Source organism: Ochotona curzoniae, unplaced genomic scaffold (assembly GCF_017591425.1).
Source record: "Ochotona curzoniae isolate NIBS_2020 unplaced genomic scaffold, NIBS_Ocur_1.0 scaffold_4506, whole genome shotgun sequence".
Classification (NCBI taxonomy): domain Eukaryota; kingdom Metazoa; phylum Chordata; class Mammalia; order Lagomorpha; family Ochotonidae; genus Ochotona; species Ochotona curzoniae.
Genome location: NW_024467119.1, coordinates 59,150,069 through 59,168,998, shown reverse-complemented (window position 1 = coordinate 59,168,998; position 18,930 = coordinate 59,150,069).

The following is an 18,930-nucleotide window of genomic DNA, read 5'->3' as shown; positions in this document are numbered from 1 at the left end:
ACATGAAAAAGCTCCATTAAGTAGGCTTCTTGAATTTTGTGACATGACCTTCTCTTTGACTCCAAAGCCCAAGGTTATTGGCCATGTCCTACTACGTCTTAGCAAAAACCTGAACCCAAGTCGGTAGTTGGAATAGCTGCGTCTAAAGTCACAAACTGAACCTGTTATGGTCACAATTTGCTGAACTTCTCAGGATACCACCCCATTCTTCAAATCCCCTTCCTCTGATGCCTCCAGCTATTAAGTGTTGGCCCAAGCTGTGAGGTAAAATGGTGTTGAAGTCTTTCTCCCTTAGCTGTTTCTATGCCTCAGTTCTTTCTTCAGATCACCAGATTGTCCGACAGAGCCAGCCTTGAATGACTGTTTGAATTCTGGTCAAGGTCAGCTTCATCGTTTTCACTTGTCCTAAATTATTTTGCCATGTTGGTCTAGGAATGTTTCCAAATTAAACTACACGGAGATTAAGAAAAACAATTCCATCAGTGATTTTTTTTTTCCTGAAGAGTTATGAAGTAGGAGAGAAATCAGGAGGAAAGACAGAGCTCATTTAACAGTGCAGGCCATACTGTTCTGCCAGAAATTCTTCCTTGTTTTTAATTCTTTTCTGTTCTCCAGAGAGAGCAGTTTGAAAAACATTCAGAAAGAAGCCATAAAGGACTAATATCTTGGAGAAGAGAAATATGTTTTATCTGAGCAGAATAATCAGGATTGTCCTTTGCAAATGACATAATCATCATCATGAAATGCTGAAACTGAAGAAGAGCATGTTATAGCTTTCCAGAGTTTTCTTTGAATTTTGCTGTGTTTTTGCTTTGTTAGTCTCTTGGGAAAAGACCATTATGTGTACAACTCAGAGAATCCTGGATATGGCTTATTTTTCTATGTCTACACCTGGTGAAAAGCTCTTTGGCACTATATAACTTGGATAATCCTTGGATTTATTGATCAGCAGGGTAGGAGTGACTGTGACAAGAGAAAACATTGAGTCATTTTTCAGAAAGCTAAATGAGTAGGATGATTTCAAAGATTTAGGAATCTTGAAAATTTGAAAATCAACTTAGCAAAACCAGTAATGTATACTTAAAAAAATAGAATAAATACACAAAGTTGTTCAAGCAAATATGCATTTGCTTGATTGAAAGTGACTATGGTGTGCCATTAAATGATAGAGCAAATTAAATATGTATTATGTGTTGACATATGGAAAAGTTCAAGTATTCTTTGGGCTATTATGGCATAGTTTCCCTTTTGTTTATCTGTCCCTTTAACTTAAGTATTCTCCCTCCACCACTATCTTTTGTCCAAATAAGATGTGTTTGTTCGTGCATATGTGGGTAGAAATAAAACATTAATATCTTAGTATTTAAGATAAGGGAGAGGGGATGAGTATTTGGCTTAGCAGGGGGTTTAGTGTGATCATCATATTAAAAACACACCAAATTCCATATATTGTTTGGTTGACAGTAAAAATGTTAACTTGGCTTTTGTTAAATATGTAAAGTTTTTTGTAAGCCTTAGGAAAAATAGAAATGGAATAAATTACAAGCTACCAGAGGGAAATGAGAGAAAGAAGTTTAAAAAAAATTAAAAGAAACCATGAGGAGGCATTGAAAAAACAGAATAAAATGAATGCACAAAATAAAAAAAAATCTAGATATATTCCTTATAAAAATAAGTTAGTTAAAATATCTGGTAGAGCAAACATTGACTGATTGGGTAACATACAAGCACATAGAGTATCATGACACTAAGGGTTTAAAATAAAAGACAAACAAAAAGGAAGCAAATACATGTGACAAAAATCTAGTATTAGCCATATGCACTTTGGTTTGAATAGACACTAATATTAACTAGGGTGAAAGAAAAACTCAGTACAGAGTCAATTTTAAAAGTTTAATATAACTTTTTAAGTATGTAAAATAAAACAGATTGTAATTTATCACATTGGTAAATATGTTGAGAAATGTTAATAATAGTCTTGGTAATGTATAGGTTAAGTCAACAAAATATCAGTAAAGATCTAAACAATTTAAGAAACAGAATTAACAAGCTAAGCCTAAGGGACATATACAGAAAATGAGCCACTGCAATTGGGGCAGATTTATTGTCAAGTCCAAATGGCTCAGTTATAAACACTGTCTACATTCAAGATCACAGAGCAAGACTTCTAGAAAATAATATCTTACAGAAAATGTGGTATTTTATTCTTTCAAGACAATAAAATTAAATACCATATATTTGACTATTTAAGCAAAGTTCTATAGCTCATTGGATAAATAAGAAATGGAAATGAGAAAAATGAAAATGAGAACTTGTGAGGGCCTGGTGTGATGGCTCAATTGGCTAATTGTCCCCTGCAAGTACCAGCATCCTATATGAGTGCCAGTGCATGTCCCAGATGCTCCATTTCCTTTCTTGCTTGTGACCTACAAATTAGTAGAGGATGGCACAAGACCTTGGCATCTTGCAGTCACACTGGAGACTCGGATGAAGCTCTAAGCTTCTGGCTTTGGATCAGCTCAGCTCCAGCTGTTGTGGCCATTTGGAGAGTGACCCAGTAGATGGAAGATCTTTATCTCTGTCTCTCCTCTCTGTAAATTTGTCTTTCCAATAAAAAAGTTTAAAAAAATAAGAGAGACGGGCCCAGTGCGGTGGTGCAAGTGGTTAAGGTCCTCGCCTTGCATGCCCGGGATCCCATGTGGGCGCCGGTTCTATCCCGGCAGCCCCGCTTCCCTTCCAGCTCCGTGCCTGTGGCCTGGGAAAGCAGTCGAGGATGGCCCAAAGCTTTGGGACCCTGCACCCACGTGGGAGACCCGGAAGAGGCTCCTGGCTTCAGATTGGCATAGTATCGGGCCGTTGCGCTCACTTGGGGAGTGAATCATCGGACGGAAGATCTTCCTCTCTGTCTCTCCTTCTCTGTATATCCGCCTTTCCAATAAATAAATAATAATAATAAATCTTTAAAAAAAACAAGAGAAAAATATTTAAAATTACAAGAGAACTTGTGCTTGGGTACATGAGATGATAAATATATTAATTAGTTCAATTTGATCATTCCATAATGTATACATATATAAAAATATCATATGGTGCCCCACAAGTTAAAATAACTATTATTAGTTATTTAATAATTTTTTAAAGGATTTGTGAATAACTTTATATTATTCCTTTTATTACAAAAGGAAACATTTACAAACTATTAATCTGCAATGAGTGTTTGGCCCAGTGGTTAAGATGCCAATAAGTATGTCTGCGTCCCATATCTCAGTGCCTGAGATCAGATTCTGCCTCTGTGTCTCATACTAGTCTGATAATAACACCAGCGGGGGGTGGCATCAGGCGATGGTTCAGCGAGGTGGGTTCCTGCCCAATGTGGGATTCTGGATTGAGTTCTGGGCTGTTGGCTTCAGCCATGACTTTTGTAGGGACTTGGGAGAAGGAACGGGAGATTTCTCTCTTTCTCTCTGTGCCCTATAAATAAAAAAGTTAAAAAGGAGAAGTTACTATTGTAGTCCAGATGCCAGCATTTGGGGATTGGATCAGTGAATGGAAGATCTCTGTTTCTGTCGTCATCACTTGGCCTTTCAAGGAGATGAAATTAAATAAAAAGCTCAAATAATAAGTCACGATGAAGCAAGTTTGAAGGAGGGAACTGTGTGCATCACCCCTTCTGCAGCCCCAATGAGTGCATTGTATAGGGATGACACCTATTTTGGAGAAGAGTGAAATGAATCCCAGTGCCAACTCACTCTAGAGAAACGGAATCAAATAGACATAGACAGAACTTTCCATCCAATAACTGAAAAACACACATTCCTCTTATTAGTACATGGACTATTTTTCAAGACAGATTATAGGGAAGGTCACAAAACAAGCCTCAACAAATTTCAGACAAGAAATCATATTGAGTATCTTTTCTGACCACAATGCAGTAAAAGTGGAAATCAGTAACAAGAAAAACAGAAAATTTCAAGAACCCATGGAAATTAAAAGCTTATTCCTCTGGGCTGGCAACGTGGCATATTGGATAAAGATGGTAAAACCACAGCCTGCTATGGTGCTCCCATACAAACACTGGTTCATGTCCAGTTACTGCACTTCTAATCCATCTCCCTGCTAATGGCCTGGGAAGGCAGCAGAATATAGTGCAAGTATTTGGGCTCCTGGCCCTTGACTTTTGTTCTGAGCTAGCCCTAACTTTTCTGGACTACCTTGGGAGTGAACCAACAGATGGAAGATCTCTCTTTCTCTCTGTCTTTATCTGTTTCTCTCTGTCTCTTCCTATCTGTTTATAACTTTGACTTTCAATAACTTTAAAAAATGAACAGCTTATTCCTGCACAATTAACAGATAAAGGAAAAAAAATCAAGGAGGAAATAAATGAAATAAATGAAAATAACCAGAAAGATGGTCATGATTGTTCTTTATCATCTCAGCATCCTGGACAATCTTTACATTATTGTGAATAGATTTTGAAACATGTACATGCGGTGTCCTTGACTAGATACCTTTGTGATACCTTCTGTCCAAGCCCATCAGCTGTTATCCTTTTGGCTATGAGAAAGACTTGCCTTTTTAACATTTGGAGCTCACAGAGGAAATAGAAAAGATGTGATCTTTGCCAAATATATTTAAAATGTTTTACTGGCCATGGTAATTCAGACCCTTTTTTGCTTGTTACAATGCCACTTGCAACAAATAAGCAGGCTAATTCAGCAGAACCAACAAGGAACTCCTAATTGTAGAGATCAGCCTGGCAAACAGGTACCCATTGAGCAAGTCTGTAGTGCTCAGTATGGAATCTCCTTAGAGAACCCAATGGTGAATTCTCCGATCATGTCTCTATGAGCTGGAATTTTAGGAAGCCCTGTTTCCTGGGCTGATGACATAACAGATGACTGTTGAAAACAACAACAACAACAACAACAACAATAACACTAAAAAATGTATGGCGGGCTGCAATTGAGAAGATGCCTGGGACACAACTATTATTCAACTTTTAGACTATGCGTAACATCAGTCTTGTTCCCAACAAAGAATTTTGTTTTAGAGACAGAAAACTATGGATGCTGAGTAAACATCAAGAGTGAATTCGTTCCTCCAAAAGTATAAAAACTTGACAAGAAAGGCCAGTGTTTATCACTTCATTTGTGTTGTATTATAAGATGTCAATTGGGAAGTAATTTGTGGATAGAGAAGGAAGTGAATAAATATCCTTGACCATGTGATGAAGCACAACGAAATCAATAATCCCCCTGAAAGATCTCCAAAAGCAGGGTGTTGGTGAGCATTAGAGTGCAGGGCATTAAGCTGCTTCTTCGGATGCCTGCATCCCATATCAGACTTCCAGTTTGAGTCCTGAGTCTTTCATTTTCTATCCAGCTTCATTTTACTGCATCATGGGAGGAGGCAGGTGATGATTCAAAAGTTTGGGCCCCTGTTACCCATGTGGGATATTAGGAGGTAGTTATAGACTCCTGACTTCAGTATGGTTCATTCCTAACTGTTGTTGACATTTGGATGATAAGCCAGAAGATGGAAGAACTCTATCACTCTGCCTTTCAGGTAGACAAAAATAAAAGGGTGGCACATAACCACAACTAAATATTACTCAGCAATCAGAAAGGATAAAATCTTGTCATTTGCAACAATGTGGATGGAGCTGGAGTTATGTTAAGTGGAGTAAGTCAAACATAGAAAGACTTAGCCCGATTAATAGTCAAGGAAATGCAAATTAGAACTGCAGCAATGTATATGAGGCTTTATATCCATTGCAGTAGCAAAAAAAAAAAAAGATGAATAATAATTTAATGATTGCTGAAGAAGTTGCTAAAGCAGAGACACTTAAATATTGATTAGCAAGAATATAAATTGGCACAAAACCTTGAAATTTTGAAATTAATTATATGGAGTATGTGTAAATCTTACAACCCAGCAATAATACCCCTACTTTCTTATCTAGGAATAATCTTACTCCTGTGGATCAGGAAGAATGTATCAAAATATTCATGGTTGCATTGTTCATGATAGTCCCAGTCTTGAAGTAACTCAGGTGGTTCAAAGCATCAAACCAGACAAATTGTGAAAAAGACACACTGTAAAATATCTGGCTTGATCGAGAATGAATACACGATAGTTACATACATCAACATAACTGCAACTCACAAATAAAAGTGTTTTCACATAGTGAAAAAGCAACTTGTGAAAGATTCTGAATAATATGAATTGATTTAAAACCTGTTGCCAAATTGGTAAAACAATGCATTTTGGAAGTTAAATAAAAACTATGTGGTAAAATACTAGAAACAGCAGGGTAGTGGTAAGCATAGCACAGAATTGAGGGAGGAGAGGTGAAGTGGGTCAAGGTACAATGTTGTTATGCTCTGCACTCTTGAGTCCTCATGGGGTTCCAATCACAGTGGCTTTCAGGGAGGGGAATCCAAGAGTTTCAACATGAGTGCTGATACTCTGGTTCTTAAATTAGGTGGTGGATCATAACATATATCCTTTTGGGCACAAAAGAACTAGTAAAACAGATAAAGAAGGGTAAAAAAAGTCCTGCAGATGGAGAATAAGAGCTCTTGTTCCAGCTCTGCCTTTCAACAAAAAATTGATGTCATCTTTGGCAAGTCACTTAGCAATGCTGAGCTTCATTTTTCTCATTTTAATAAATGGTTATAACAAATCCAGCCTTACCTATTTTATAGGATGGTGTGGGGACCAAGTGTACTTGAAAGCATTTTGTACACTATTAATGAAATGAGATACTCACATTCAACAGTTTTTCTAAGTACAATCTCAAAGGTTTATCTCTCTAAGCCTATATTCAAACTCCACATGATGAAAGTTGAGAATGATCATTTTAATCATATGGCTTTTCTTCTGCCAGTTACAGCATTTTGTATAGTTTTTAGCCAAAGATTGTCTAAAGCTGTTAGAAGCTATGGTGTTGTTGGCTTTGAATAGAATGTTAGCCTTGGAATTGTAAAACTTGATTTTGAATCCTGGCTTTGTCACTTACTGACTTTGAGATGTTGGCAATTGTCTTCTCAGTTTATCTATACACTGATTTTGTTGCCAAAAAGCAAATTGAAGTATTTTCTTAAAGGACAGAGGTACTTCTCTTCTTTTTATCTATGTTTGTTTCTTGGGAAGCAGCATCAGCAGCCCAGTTTCCATGCCCAGTTCAGTCAGTCTAGTGGTGGTTTTTCATTGTGGTGAGCAAAGCGCTATGATTGTCTTATTCTGTGATGGCAGGCCGACCCCAGACAATAGGCTCTTCTGCATTTTCATGTTTGATGTACTTACGGACTATATGAGAGACAGGGAACACATGTTTCTCTTTTCAGAGTAGCTGCCACCTTACCTCTTGTCTTTCTGCTTCTCAGAATCTGTTGCCAGCAGCCAACAATCCAAGTAAGAGGACTGCAACTGTTTGTATTGTAATCATTCGCTGTAAGGCAGGAACAAGGAATGGGCAAATTATGAAGGGCAGGGATCCTTGTATGCCTCGATTTAATGTGAATTAATTGATTAAGGGATAGTATCAAGAAACTGCATTATTTTGATGACTAAAATCTGGTGGTAATTTTAAGAAATTAAGTTCTTAGGTTGTAGATACTCATATAGCTGTAGGAAGAAATACAGGGTCTATAGATCATTTAGTTTCTCCCAATGAGAGCATCTTGCAAAACTACAGTACAATGTCACAGCAATATCAGTGATTTTACTCAGATTTATGTGTACTGAACTTGGATGTGTGATGTTTAGTTCTGTGCAATTTATTATGATATGTGTAGGTTTGTGATTCCATACCAACGTAAAGATAAAAAGCAGTTGCATCACCACAAGCATCCCGTCTATGGTCCTTTCTGTCCCAGCACTTGTTAACCTTTAGCAACCATGAGTCTGTTTTCTGTCTTTACACTTCTGTTATGTAAAGCATGATCTGTACATTTAGCCTTGTCCTTTGTAACCTTTAGGGATGAGCTTTTTCACTCAGCACATTTCTCTTGAGTTTCATCCAGTGATGAATGCATCAGTAGTTTCTTTCTTTTGATTGTTGATTGGTATCTTATGGAATGGGTTACCATATTTCCTTAAATATCCATCCATTGGAAGATATTTGGGTGGCTTTAGTTTGTAGGTATTATAAGCAAGTGCTATATAAATATCTACAAACTTTTTTGTTAACATAAATTGTTATTTTTCAGTGATATTCAAGAGTACAATGGCTATTTTGTGTGATATTTAAATGTCTAGTTTATGGTAAGCTTTCTGTTTTCCAGAATGAGTGTAGTATTTTATATTTCCACCAGTCTACATTTATTCTTGACAACATTAGGTGTTGTTAGACATTCTGATACACATGTAGTACTATCCGATTTTTACATTTTCTGGATGGCTAATGGTGTTGAACATTTTTTTCATGTGCTTATTATCCATCTACAGACCCTCCTTAGTGAATTTTTTCGTGTCTTTTACCAATTTTATTAGATTAAAAAAATCATTGAGTGTTGAGTGTTGAGAGTTCCTTTATATTTGGGTACTATTTTATCATGTGTGTGGATTATACTTACTTTCTCCTAGTCTGTACCTTTCCATATGGTTTTGGGAACAGAAGCAGCTTTTACATTTCATGAAATCCAATTCATCCATTTTTGTCGGGGTCCCTTGGCCAGCAAGTCAAACCCAGACACTCGTTGTGTTTGTAGAACCTTTATTGTGGAGATGACACAGCAAAACCGGCGCATGGCGGCCTCCATGCAGCCGCCACAGCATCGCGAGGCGAGCTCTCTCCTCTCCCCGTTTCTCTGGCTCCCTTATATTGGGTAACATGGCCAATCAGCGTAAAGGTCACCTCTGCACTCAGCAGGCAGGCCAATCCTCACTCAGATCACGCTCTGTACACGTGCCATCCACGCACCCCTGGGCCAATCACAGCAGACTTCCTGAGACTTGTTTTTTCTACCACAGGAGGAAGCAGCAGTTCGGTGCTGTCTGTCTAGGGTGTGGGCTGCAGGCTCCCTACACATTTTTCCTTTTATGGTTTTTTTTTTTTTTTTTTTTTTTTTTTTGGTGTTAAGTCCCCAAATCCTTGATTATACTTATATCAAAGCTTTTAAAAAATTTCCCAATTTTAAGTTTTCTGTTTATGCTTTTTATCCACTCTAGATTAGCTGTTTGTAATATGAAGTTAAGCCTAAATTCACTTCCTTACCTTTATGGATATCCACTTGCTTTAGGGCATGGAATTGGTTTTAAACCTTTGTCAAAACTTAACTGTTTTGTTTCGGTCTGTTTCTGGTTTCTGCATTCTGTTCTGTTAATTTTTTTGTCCTTCTGCCAATATCAGGCTGTCTTGATTACTGTAGATATATAGTAAATCAATTTTTGGGAGTGATTCTTTCCATTTTATTTATTTTTTCTTTTTAAAAAAAGACGTATTTATTTTTATTGCAAATTCAGATATACAGAGAGGAGGAGAGACAAAGAGAAAACTCTTCCATCCACTGATTCATTCCAAATAGTCTCAATGCCTGGAGCTAAGCTGAGCTGAAACCAGGAGCCAAAAACTTCTTCCAGGTCTCCCACGTGGGTGCAGGGTCCCAAGGCTTTGGGCCATCCTCAGCTGCTTTCCCAGGCCACAAGCAGGGAGCTGCATGGGAAGTGGAGCTGCAAAGATTAGAACTGGCACCCATATGGGATCCTGGGGCATTCAAGGCAAAGACTTTAGCTGCTAGGCCACTGCGCCGGACCCTTATGTTTCTTTTTCAAGATGGCTTCTGCTAATTAAAAGTGCTGTGCTTTTGCATGTAAGCTTCAGAATTTATTTGTATATAAAACATCTTGTTGGAATTTTTTAGACTGTTTAATTATACTTACAGGTCAATTTGGGGAGAACTGCCATCTCTACTATATTGGATCTTCCATGGACACATTCTAGTCTGTCATTTATTTACTGATTGATTTGTTAAATTTTCTTAGCCATCCTAAATGAATTATAGTCTCAAAGAGCCTCATACCACTGGTTAGTTTTAAAACAAAAAAGACAGATTTTTTTCTTTGTTACCCTTCATACTAAAATGATAAAATGATAGTTTAATAGTATCTTCGTACCATGAATTTGATAAAGACAGTTAACAGTTAACTTCTTGTGTTTTTGGCAAATGGGTACATGATAATGGCTGTTAATAATAATTGCTTTGCTGAAAATGTAACAGTTTTTAAAATTCTGTTTTTGTCTGTCTTTCTGTAGATAGATTGATACGGGTCATAGCACTAAGGGTTAAGATCTGAAAAAATACTCTGCAGGCACTGGGAGAGTGATTCTATGGTTCCTGGCTCAGGTGTTTTCCAGAGACATAACTCTTACCCTGTATTTGCGATTTGTTGTTATATATTCCCAATGAGACTGTAAACCACATGAAGATAAGAATGTATTTTTAGCCCTTAGCACAAAGCCTGGCTCATGGTAGATGTTCATTACATATTTATGAAGTATCCAGCAAGTTATACTACTCTGGAATTTATGAGTAATCTTGGTTCTTTTTCCCTTTTATATGGTGGATTAGGCTTTGTTCAATTCCTTGTGAGACCATCCCTATCTCTCACTTCCTAAAATATCATACTATTTTGGGCTATCTTTTTATTTCTGTTTTACTAGCTTTTTGTTGTGACTTTTTTTTAGCTCTGATCTTAGGACCACTATGTTTTGGTATTATTTACACTGCAGGGACTATCTCACTACTTTGTGTGGCATTTTCCCTTTCAAGAACTGCCTCTTTCCCATACTATAGGATTACAGTGAAGCTTTCATGCCTGGCACCTCACTTAACAAGACCACTAATTAAAACTCCTATCTTTTTTTTAATTGAAGCACATCAATTTTTAAAAAACGATTTGTTTTCTTTTTATTGGAAAGGCAGATTTACAGAGAAAAGGAGAGACAAAGATCTTCTGTCCACTGGTTCACTCCTCATGTGGTCACAAAGGCCAGAGCTAAGCTGATCCAAAGCAAGGAGCCAGGAGCTTCCTCCAGGTTTCCCACACTGCTGTTGTAGGGTCTCAAGGTTTTGGGTTATCCTTTACTGCTTTCCCAGGCCACAGGCAGGGAGCTGGATGGAAGTGGAGCAGCTGAGACACAAACTGGTGCCCACATGGGATCCTAGTGTATACAAGCTGAGGGTTTAGCCACTGAGCCATTGTGCCGGGCCTGAAGCCCATCAATTTTATTAAGATATTTTGAGCCAGTTAATATACTATACATACAACAGGGACATCTTCAATCTCAATAAATATGAAAGAAGCAACACAATATTTCATTATATGTTCAGTGACTAAAATTAAAATAATTTTTCTAATAATAGAGTGCATATTTAATACATGTGTACATAGTTATTGGTTTAACAATAGATGTATTGTCAATACATTGTCCATCTGAGGTGTGCATAGAGTGCTAGGGAAAAGAGGGTCACCTTTTTGAATTTTTGATTGTAAGTTGAGATTCTGTTCACAAATATGTGCTGAGTGTTAACTGTGTCACACGTCATGTGTGGCACTTTGATGTGACCAGGAACTTTCCATGGCCATAGGTACTGCTTTTGGGGAGAGGAATAGGCCTGCCAGAGAGCGAAACAAAATAGGGAAAACTGCTCCAATGAGCATAAAAGTACAACTCTGATAATCTTTGATCATAGAATACAGGTGTTCCTGACGCTGAGCCTGGACTTTAAGTTTACACGGAACCATATAATTGAAACTCTCATTCAGATTTTATAAGGAAGCAATACATATCCCAAATCCCACTCATTTCTAACTTTGAATTTTAGTTCGTCTGCTGTTTCTCACTTTTATTTTGGATGTTTATTGTATATAGACATTTGAATATGCCAGTAATCTCTGAAAGAAAATATATATCAAAGTAAATTTATGAGAATAGTTTGTCCGTGTATAAGCTATGTGAGATCAGGGCCTTCTTCTGGCATACTATTCTGTCTCAGTGTCTAGAATAGATACAGAGTAGAAGATCAAAAAATATTATTGAAGAAGTCATTAAGTCCAGAACCCTCAGAACTCTCAGTAATCTATTTTCATTTAACTTTAATGAGTTCTTTTCTTTACCTTGATTATCAAGGCTTTTGGAATCAGGTTATTTGGGCATGGGTTTTTCATTAAAATCTCCAAAGGAAGTTAATTGATAACTACTCAGTTCATTATACCTAGCTATAAATATGTTTTAAAAAAAGTCAAATCAAGGATTGCGTAAACAACCTCACTTGTTTCAGTGATTCATAGCAAATCAATTCACAAGGTCAATGACCTTCTAGTTTATCAGCTTTCAAACTGTTCCAGTTTTTTTTTTTTTTGCTGTAATCATAAGCTACCTCAAAGCTTAGTGGTTTAGAAGAATGACTATTTTTATTATATCTCAGGCCTCTGGGAGCTCAGGCAGGGTTTGGCAAGGTGCTTCTTCTATTCCACATTGTGTTGATATTGGCCACTTGGTAATATTTAGCTGGATGATGAACTGGTCTAGTATTCTTGTGTGTTTAGAGTACAGAACTGATAAGTTTTTTAAAAAACACTTTCTTTCTTACAAAGTAATTATTTTCATTAATATAGGAAATGAAACTAACTGTATTGATGCTGAGAAAAAGTGAAAATTTTTTTCTATTGAACTTAGTGTGTGTACAATAGTACTAGTTTTAAAAAAAGAGAGACACTCACTTAAAAAAGGAAAATGTGTTTCTATTTACTTGATAGCTTTTCTATCTATTTGGTGTTACCTGAACTTTGATCCTTTTTGTTACAGTCCTATATGATAATATTTTATAGAAATAATTATTCAGTAATCAGTAAATTAATTTCAAGAAAGCTAAAACGTCTGAGAAAGATACAGTATAGGAAACTATCAAACTACAGTGCTGAGAAAATATTTTATTGATTAATATCTTTTATTTATTATCCTTCTTTGATAGATGGGGAGATGGACAGAAAGATGCTGTTTGTCCCCAGATATCTCTGTGAACTGAACACATGATGAATCCAGGAGCCTAACACTCAATCCGTGTGTTCTTTGTGGGTGTCAGGGATCCAAATATTTAAGTCATTGTTTGTTGCATCCCAGAGTACACATTAGCAGAAAAATTGAATTGAAAGTGGAGCTCAGAGGCAGTTGATTTATTCTTTAGGTTTGAAATAATTAAGAAAAAAAATTTTTTTTACTTTAAAAATAGTTTAAATTGAGCAAAATATTTTAAATATGAGCTACAATTTGCACTTGGTAAGAATTAATATCACATTTTACGATTTGCGTTTTGTTTTATTTAATAGGTTTTTTAAGGAACTTAAGGTCTGTTTCTTTGTTTTTGCTATTACTGTGTTATTGTTGTTTGAGTATACCCTATAAATGTAGGAACATATGGTCGGTCCTACAGGAGTTAGAGAATGGACTATATGTGTCTGCAATGTGTGTAAATAGAGCTTGAAAGAACATGATTCCCTGAGTCTGAAAGTGCTGGAGGTTGAAAATAATTTAAGTGGAAATTATCTGAATTAACTTCAACATAGAATATGTTGTTTATTGAGTTGTTTGGCATAGTGGTTAAGATTTCTGCTTGAGGAGCCAGCAATCCATAGCAGATGCTGTGAGAAATCAGTGAATAGAAGATTCTCTTTCTGTTGCTCTTTCAAATAAATAATATCCTTATTTCTTTTTCTTTCTTTGCTTTTTAATGCTGTTTGAGATCCTTACATCCCATACCGTATTGGAATGGCTAGGTTTGAGTTCTAGCTCTCCTTCCAATTCCAGCATTCTTCTAATGTGCACCCTGAGAGGCAGCAAAATATTATTTAAGGAGTTGGGTCCTTGCTGCACAAATGCAAGGCCTGAGCTGAATTTCTGGTTTCTAGTTTCAGTCTGGCTTAGCTCCAGCTGCTGTGATCTTTCAGAATTGAACAAGTAGAAGATCTCTCTCTCTCCTTCTCTCTTGCTTTAAAAATTTAATAATTAAAAAATTTTTAAAATTATTAAAATTTAAAAAGAGGACCCAATGCGATAGCTCAGTGGCTAAATCCTCACCTTGCATACACTAGGATCCCATATGGGCACCAGTTTGTGTCTCAGCTGCTCCACTTCCATCCAGCTCCCTGCCTGTGGCCTGGGAAAACAGTAGAGGAGATGACCCAAAATCTTGAGACCCTATAGCAACATGGGAGACCTGGAGGAAGCTCCTGGCTCCTTGCTTTGGATCAGCTTAGCTCTGGCCTTTGTGACCACATGAGGAGTGAACCAGTGGACAGAAGATCTTTGTCTCTCCTTTTCTCTGTAAATATACCTTTTCAATAAAAATAAATGAGTCTTAAAGTTTTAAAAATATAAAACTTGTTAAAAGGTTAGTAATGAACTGCTTTAATTTCATGTATACATGCATATTAATGAAACTCATAGTAACCATCGTAATTGTTTAGAGATCAAGCCAGCAAAAGATGTTTCCTGATAATAATTTATGCTGGATATTGTTGATAATTAATCATGATGGTAGTAAAAAGCAGGTTATATTTTTGTCTGTTTTCAAATTGTCTTTAAGTTCTCTATGTATGATGAATATTTTCTTTCTTTAAAGATTTATTTATTTTTATTGATAATTATTATTTATTACCATAAGTCTTGATTAGGATCACAGAAAAGGAAGCAACTCATGGGGGTCAGCAATGTAGTGTAGTGGGCAAAGCTACCACCTTTGGTACCACAGTTCCACATGGGCATTGGTTTGACTCCTGACTGCTCCAGCTCCAATCTAGTTCCCTGTTGGTGAATCTGGGAAAACAGTGTAAGATGGCTCTGGCACACATGTGGGAGATCCAGAGGATTTCAGCTTCAGCTGTTGCTGCCATGTGATGAGTGAACTAGCGGATGAAAGATCTTTGTTTATTCTCCCTGTAATTCTGCCTTTCAAATAAATAAATAAATGTTGAAAAAAAGAAAAATGAAAAGCATTCATGAAAAGGAGATCTGAGTGCCAGGTAGTTTACTTGGCCAATGATCCCATTTAACACCAAATATGAAAGTCAGGGTGTCAAACAGGGAAGGGAAGGCAGCAAAGAAGGGCAAGTCACCACCTTGCAAAACTAGAGGTTAGTCCTTTTGGTGAACTCTGGAACCCAGCATGGGGCATACTTTTCACAGTGATCTCAACCAAGGGGCAACGGAACTGGGTAATATACACTAACTGTAATAGTTATCGGACAAGGATATTTCCAAGGTGAGTTGATTCCCTTATACTTCTCTTTAACCATATGAGAAGACCTCAGGCAAAAGGATACAACTGGCAACAGTTGAAAGTTTGGTCTAAAGCTCAGAAATGAAGAAACCCAAGGGGATATAGGAAGAACAGTGGTGACTTCTGCTAGGCGTTGTGATATCTTTGTTAGGAATTTTGATTTGGGTTCCTTCTTTGAATATACTCTTCTGCTTGGCAAGAGGGAAGTAATAGAGGAAGTAGGCACAGGAGATGGAAGGGTGATGGCTCGCGTGATAGCAGTCTCACATGGCCTCATGGATTTTTATTGGATATTTAAGGTTTGTCAATCACTTGGGTTCTCTGCTTATGCACCTTCTTTACCAATATTTCCCTTTACTGTTTCTCCATTTAGCAAAGCTGAGTTACTTACCATTACAAACGTGAATCTTGAAAAATGACAATTTCATATTATAAGAAGTAGGAAAATTGCACCCTTACCAACTCCATCCAGATTTTCAGCGAAGAGGCAGTCTGTAAATAGCTTGGAGCCCATAGTTTTTTCTCACTGCATTCCTATATATTGAACAAGTTGTAACTTATAGACTAATACTTCAGGACCTGATGTGAGTTTCCAAAAAGTCCTATGAGATTACCCTCTGATGCCAATCTTCCACTTAGATTCTCAGGGGTCTTGTCTGAAAGCCATGCAGCAAAGACAGGCAGCTCATGCAGAAGAAACTTCTTAGGGAGGGCCATTCTGTTTGGCTGAGGTCAGTTAGGTTGATTTTGGATCTGATATGTGACCCAAGAACAAACAGGGTTTAGTGCTGGGCTGTGTTTAATAAAGGGAAGCTACCATCCCCTACTGAAGTTACTTGGGCTGAGCCACACTAGGAATGTCTTTGAAGTGGTATTCTCATTAAAAAATAAAAATCAGAAGAAATCATAGGAGCAAAGCACTGTAAATCACTTCTGTTTATTTAGGCAGGGTATTACCACTCTACTGGAAGAGATTTTATTTTTTCAGTTTGGAACCAAGCCCCTGAAACCAGAGCTATCGTCATCAGCTAGTACTTGGTGAACACTCAAGAAATACACCCACTGAAAGTGGTGAGTGTTCTGTAAAAATCCAGAAGTGGGCCTGGGGGAATACATAGTTTTTACAAGTCAAACTAAACTATGACCAAATAATGTATTTTTATAAATGGATAATTACTGATATGTGGTCAGAGAGAGGGATGGATGAGAACTGGACCACTGGGGTTTAGAAAGTGTAGATCAAATTGGAGAGAAATGCAGACACTTGTTCCTGACTTAACTGCTTCTTCTCTAAGTTTTCCCATTTAAGCTGTAAGCGAAGCTAAGACTACAGGTTGGTGATGTTTGCAGGACTTGCAGGGAAATTCAGCCAATGCTGTTCAATAGGACTTGCTGTGACGATTGGGATGTTCTATGCAGTCCACACTAGAAATTTTAACTCCCTGTGGGCAATGAGCACTTGAAATATGACTGTTTCTTAGTGAATTCAGTTTAAATTCAGATAGTCGCATGTAGCTGGTGGCTTCTTTAATGGACAGCACAGGGCAAGGCAATGTTTTCCTTTGACTGTTAGCTACCTGCGAACATTGGGAAGTGGAGAAATACGCATGAGCAAGGGTTGGCAGAGGCAATATGGGTCAAGGGGATGAAAGTAAACTTGATGACTGATGTTTTTTCTTAAAGGTATGTGGATTAGGCATGGCCCAATCAGGAGACAGAAGTCATAGTGCTTACTTGCTTTTTTTTTTTTTTTTCCTGCTGAGGCACAGTTGCCATAATATAAAAGCAGCAGTTTTACAGTGAGCATTTGAATGACATTCAATACATTCACAGTATTGTGCACCACCTCTATCTTGTTGCAAAACATTTTTTTTTCATCCTGGAAGGAAATATTCCATGTTCATTAAGCCCCTTACTCACTCCTCTTTCCAGTATGTGGAAATTACCAATGTCGATGGATTTATCTATTCCGGATATTTCATACAATGGAATCATGCATCTGGAACTAATTGTGGCATGGCTTTTCTCACCTCATAGTGGTATTATTCTCAATGACCAATAGGTGGAAACATCCCAGATGTCCAATGGAAAAACAGGTTGTGTTAATACATACTATGAGATATTATCCATCCACAAAAGAAATTAAGTACTGACATGTGCTACAATGTGGATGAACAATACCAATTATTTTAACCGAGGGAATTTAACATGCAGACTTATTAATCAGAAATAAAGTTGTTAACTCTATAACTGCAAATGGCGAAGCAGGTAGCAAGGAAGCAGTTAACAGTCCTAGGACTAGAACAAAGGAATGGAAATTGTTGGCAGTTAGGAATCCTGAGGAGCCCTTCAGACAAGATCTCTTTATATGTATTTTCTAATCACTGCAAAAAGAAACTCTATGCCTATTAAGTAGTCATCTTCTCTACTTCCAGCAACTGGCCACCACCAATCCATCCTGTGTTTCCATGGATTTATGTATTCTAGGAATTTAATATATATGTGGAATGGTATAATAAGTGTTTTCCATCTGACTTCTTTCAGGTAGCATCATTATTACAAGGTACACCTGTTGCTTTAGCATTATCAGCACTCCATTCCTTTTTACTTGATGAATGATATTTCTTCAATATACTAGGACATTTAGTTTCCTATTTTGGGCTATAATGAGTAATACTACTAAGAAGATTCATGGACAAGGTTCTATCTAGATGAATGTTTTCATTTTTCTTCGATATATAAATAGAAGTGGGATTGTTGGTTGATAAAGTAACTCTGTTTACCAGGTATTTCTTATGATAGATGCAGTTTTCAAAATTTTAGCACTATCTATTATTTATGGCATCCATGCAAGCTGGCATGGGAGGTGAAGCTGCTGCCTGTGATACTGGCATCCCATATGGGCACTGATTGGAGTCTTGTCTGCTCCATTTCCCATTCATCTTCCTGTTAATGTTCTTGGAAAAGTAGTGCAGTATGGTCCAAGTGTTTGGGACTCTGCTACCCATGTGGAAGGCATGGGTGTGGCATATGCTACTCTTTGCCTGGAATGTCTTCCCTTCCCTCTGAGCCCTCCCCGAATCTCCTTCCCTCATAATTGACAGGCTCCAGGTCAGTTGGGTTCTCTTACGCTGTGTGCCTTTATATAATAGTGTTTTTTTTAAACCACTAATGTCATTATATATTTATGAATGTGCTCATTTCTATCCTTCCAATGATCACTGTATGTGTTTTAGACCATCTTTGTATCCTCAGTGTCTAATACAGTGTTGGCTGGCACAAATTAGCACTGAAGGAGAAAATGCATGATATTTTATGATATGGATGAACCATTATACGTTTAAGCAGCTATCTACTGAAGTTGTATAATTTTTCTACATATTGTATATTAACAAGTTTTTATGTAATACTTTAAAAGCCTGGTCAAGGATATAGTATTTTTCCTACCGTTGGATGCTCATATGTTCAAGTGTTTTGGAAACAGTGTTTGTGTAAACTAGTTACTTTAGCATTTTCTTGTATTTCAAAATTTTTTTACACCAACATAAATAAATTTTAATTCCATTTATATGAAGTTAAAACCTTGTGTATATACATATGTCTTACTTATTTACTTATTTTTGTTGAAGAGTTTGAATAGTTATGG